The sequence below is a fragment of the Gossypium hirsutum genome, chromosome A02 (assembly GCF_007990345.1).
Source record: "Gossypium hirsutum isolate 1008001.06 chromosome A02, Gossypium_hirsutum_v2.1, whole genome shotgun sequence".
NCBI lineage: Eukaryota > Viridiplantae > Streptophyta > Magnoliopsida > Malvales > Malvaceae > Gossypium > Gossypium hirsutum.
Window position 1 is genome coordinate 16,089,577 of NC_053425.1, and position 5,423 is coordinate 16,094,999.

Genomic DNA, 5,423 nt, shown 5'->3' on the forward strand with positions numbered 1-5,423 from the left:
TGAGCTGCAAACTAAAACTTAGATCAAAATTGACCCTTTTATTTGAAAAATTAAAAATTTATTTTGTCACTTAGGAAATACTTTGTTGGAAGATTATGTTAAAATCAATTCTCAGGAAAGATTGGAATGGTCACAAGTGATCCCGCTTAAGTTCCAATCTCTTGGACATAATTTATTTTAACATACTAATCAAGAATATATAGTCGAAGTAATTTATTTAGAAGAAAAATAAAAATTTAAGTATCCGATAAAATGAACGAGGTTTTATCCCACTCAATTTTATCTCCCGAGTAATGTGTCAAGCGCTGAGCGTTAACTTTGAATTACCTCCCTTACTGTGAAGTTCAACAACCTTATATGGGAAGACTTGATGAATAGTGAATGGATCAGACCAACGTGATTTTAACTTACCTGGAAAAATCCTTAATCTGGATTTGAACAACAAGGCTTGCTAACTTGCTTCAAATTCGCGAACTTGAATGTGCTTGTCATGCCATATTTTTTATCTTTCCTTGAATAATTTGGCATTTTCATATGAGAACATTCGAAATTCTTCTAACTCTTTAAGATGAAGCATCAATTTCTCTTTAGCAAGTTTGAGATCCAAATTGAGCTATTGGAGAGCCTAGTAAACTTTATGTTTTAACTCCGACGGAAAATGACAGGCTTTTCCAAAAACCAACCGATAGGGAGACATCCCTAAAGGTGTTTTGTATGTTGTCTTATAGGCCCATAAAGCGTCATCCAATGTTTTGGACCAGCCTTGTCGGTTTGGATAAACCACCTTCTCAAATATACCTTTTATCTCCTTATTTGCCAATTTAGCTTGCCCATTTGTCCATGGATGGTAAGCTATGACAAACTTATGCTTCACTCCATGTCTATTGAGCAACCATTTCAACCATTTGTTCACAAAATGGGACCCCTCATCACTGATGATAGCCCTAGGAGTTCCAAACCTAATGAACACATGTTTCTGCAAAAACTTCGTTACAACTTTAGCATCATTCGTCGGATATGCCTTAGCCTTCACCCACTTAGATACGTAGTTTACTGCTACCAATATATACTTGTGACCAAAAATATGAGGGAAAGGACCAAGAAATTCAATACCCCAACCATTCAAGTAAAGCGACGAACAAACAAGTTTTCTAAAATAGCACTGTCAATAATAAAATGAATCTTAAATTCTGATATCCTAATAAATGAATGTTTTAAAAACTAACTCAAAGTAAAACTATGTTTTTTTTTCTCTAAAATGGTTTTATTTAAGGTCTTCAAAAGTAACGTAAGTTGGATAAAATGATCCTATTTATTGAAAGTATTTGATAATATTAGGGCATGTTGATCATGCCAAAAAAATGTGAAAGTATTGAATTCATGACTATTTATGAGATTGTATGACATCTTGCATGTGCATTGGGGTGGGATTGTTATTGTGGTTGACGAAGGAGTTCCATGGAGCTTCGGCGGCATATTAAGTCCACATGTATTCGTAGTCAGTGCATTGCACCAGAGATTCGAAGAGATTTGGCGATTTTTATCGCATTTATTCTTTAAATGACATATTTTCTGCAATTATGTTCATTCGGTGGTTTTACCACATCGAGCTTTGCTCGTATTCGTTGGATTTTGGAAGATGAGTTCTGGGGAACCCATGGTGTATGGTGAATGGTAGGGTAGGAACCTTTGCATTCCATCATTTGCATCACCCCATGTTCATACACCGTTTGACATCAATTTGATAATGGCTATGTAATGATATGTAATTCCAATTATGGTTATGTGTTCTTCTGTTAATGCTAATATGTTTCACTATAATTGATAATTATGTCTGTTTAAATAACTGGTCGACTCACACTGAGCTTTCATAAGCTCACTCCCCCATATAGTGTTTAACTTTTCAAGTAAACCTCGAAACTAGCCATATAGTGTTTAACTTTTCAAGTAAACCTCGAAACTAGGACCGAACCTGACATACGAAGAATCACCTTGGACCTCAAACTATTTTTAATAAGTATTATTAATAAGTCTCTATTTGTTTTGATTTTTAATTTGTAATTATTTTTTGTATGCAGATTGGTAACTTTTCATTTGGGGATTTTTGCATGCATGGATTACTCAAGCATAATAACCGAGAATGGTATTTGGTTTAAGTAAAATTTGACATAGTTTCCTAATTTCTATTGCATTGCAAAGAAACCATTTTTTTTTAAAAAAAAAAAGCAAATCGATAAGGCAACTAGATTTCCAAAATGACATGAACAATGATTTTTCCACTGCATTAGTTAACATCAAGTCACTTTACAAGTAAAGCGACGAACAAACAATTTTTCTAAAATAGCACTGTCAATAATAAAATGAATCTTAAATTCAGATAACCTAATAAATGAATGTTTTTTAAATTAACTCAAAGTACAACTATGATTTTTCTTTAAAATGAGTTTATTTAAGGTCTTCAAAAGTAACGCAAGTTAGTTTAGTCATTTCGATGGTTAATGTAGCCTTCTCAATCTAGTCATAAAGTCTAGGTCGGGTTAGAGAGGTCACAAAATATGTAATTATTTTTAAAAAATATTAACTAATTCTTTTTATATATTTTTATTTATATATAATATTTATATGTCAAATATTTATTTTCTCTACCTATATTGTGTGTATGGTGATTTCTAATAGTATAAAATTAAATAATTATTTCAAAGATGTAAAATATTTCAAATATCATTGCTTTTTCATCTACATTGTAGGTATGATTATCAAATATTTTTATATGTGAAATATTTCAATTAATTATTTTAAATATCATTATGTGAAATATTTCAAATACACATACAAAAATATATAATATTAAAATTTACTACACTCATGATATGGATTGAAAAATAAATATTACACATATAAAAATTATATTTACTAAAAATAATGATATTTGCAATAATAATTGACTGAATAAATAAATAAAAGAGTTATTAATTAAAAAGATGAATTAAAAATTAAAAAAAAACTTGAAAACAATATATTTATTAATTATAAACATTAATTAAAAATAAAAATAAAAAGCTTGAAACAACATGTAATAAAAAATACATATTAAAATGCTTATAAGAGAAACCAAATCTGAAACTCAATGATGAAATCACAATTATCTAACCATCTAACTAAAAAAGTTAATGTGTTAAAAATATTAATGAAAAATAAAAATAAAAATAAAAATAAAAAAAAAAGCTTAAAACAACATGAAATAAAAAAATAAATGTAAGTAGGAGAGAAATCGAATCCAAAATTCATAAATATAAAAAAAACCTAAAATCATAAATATTAAAAAAAAGCATATATTCATTGATTAATCTACTTAGAATGATTTTTTTATTTAAAAAAACATTTTACTTAGATAATTTCCATTATTTTACTTAAAAACTAATTTCTACGCGTCTTTTTAATAGACCATTTCTATATATATGTCTATATATATATATTATACTATAAGGTTCCTTCAAATATTTTATATATATTATAAGGTAAACTTTCGCATACATGAGTGGGTGTGGTATTTTTCTATATAACTTTTTAAAATAATATTTTGTGGTAAACTTTTGTTCTCAAATAACTTAAATCAATCATTTCAACTGGTTGAATTAATTCAATAACTAATCCTCAAAATATTATATCTTATTTTTCCAAAAAAATACAAAAAAAAAATAATTGTAATAAATGTGATGAAAGTATGGTTGGTTTATCAATAGAAAACATTATCTTCCATTTAACTCAATCCTCATATTCGTCATTATGCAGCCATCGTGCTTCTTAAATTATTGACAATGGAGATTAGCTTCAGCAGCAATTTTGCACCTATTTTTTATTATTAAAAATTCTGGCAATAAATTCTTAGTTTTGTGTCTTAAAAATTTTAGTTTTTATTTAAATTTATTCTACTTATCTTGTTGGCTAGACCCAGAATTAATTAATCAATTTAATTTTATAATAATTAATTAAAAATTAAAAATTAAAAATTAATTTATTAGAGATTTCTATAAAATAAATATGAAAAACAAAAAATGAATGATGGTGATTATTGACTAACAACCATTGAGGTAAGATCTCGGGATGAACTGTTTTTATTTAATTTATAATACTGGACTGCCCAAATTATTGTATCATGCATTTAAGTCAACCACTGAACCTCGTGATATGAATATAAAATTGTTAATTAAACAATGATCTTTTTTTCAGTCTAAATTTGAATCATTTTCTGGATTTTCATCATTTAAAATAAATCAATTTTTATTCAAAGTTGAAAATTTAATATATTTGAATTAAATGTTTACATTCTATAATATATTTGATAAAGGTTTGTCTTTAGTTTACGAGTAATATATAAATGTATATATTGTAGTAAACTATATTAACAGACATTATTTGTAAATTAATTAATAATTTTTAAATATCATTATAAGCAAATATAATTATTTATTTGTAACAAGTTGATTGATAATGTATAAATTTAGGATTAATTACACCAATAGTCTCTATGCTTTCATTAAAATTACATTTTAATCACTCAATTTTTAAAAAAGTGATATAATTGTCATTAAGATTATTGAAATGTTACATTTTGGTCACTCATCCGTTAAAAGGATGAAGTGGCACATTAATTTAAAGGATTAATAACCAATTTAGCCCCTAAACTATAACTAAAATATCAAATCGATACATTTAAAATTTTTCTTAATAATAATCTAAAAAATTTAAAGGGTAACTACTTAGATAGTCACCCAAGCTTTAATGCATTCCTATTTTGGTCACTGATTTTTTCTTTTGTTAATTTAGTCACTTTTGTTAGATTAGTTGTCATTTTTATTCACTCCACAATTAAAATGCCTTGTTCACTACACTGCTTATTTTAGAAAAATTTAACAAATTTAACCCTCAATGTTGACATGACAATTTTTGGATTGGTATAATAACAAATTTAGCCCTTAACACTTACACATTCTGTCAAGTTGGTCCTAATTCTAGAAAAATTCAACAAATTTAACCCTCAATGTTTTCACATTTTTTTTCAATTTACTCCAAATTCAAAAAAAAATTATAATTTTGAAAACTTGAAAATTCATATAATTTATTATTAAAAGACATAAAAATATAAAATATTAAAAATATATAAATTTGCATAAAGGCTTAATTTACAGTTGGTACTAATTCAAAAAAATTCAATAAATTTAACTCTTAATATTTGCACATTTTATTAAATTAGTCCAAATTAAAAAAATTAAAAAAAAATAATCAATCAACATAAGTAAAGTTTTCTTATTTATAATTCAAAATCATGAAAAACCTCATAAAATGCTCCTACATTTGATACATTACCGTACAGCATTGCGATTAAAAAATTACAAAAAAAGAATTCAAAATTTTCTTTCTTG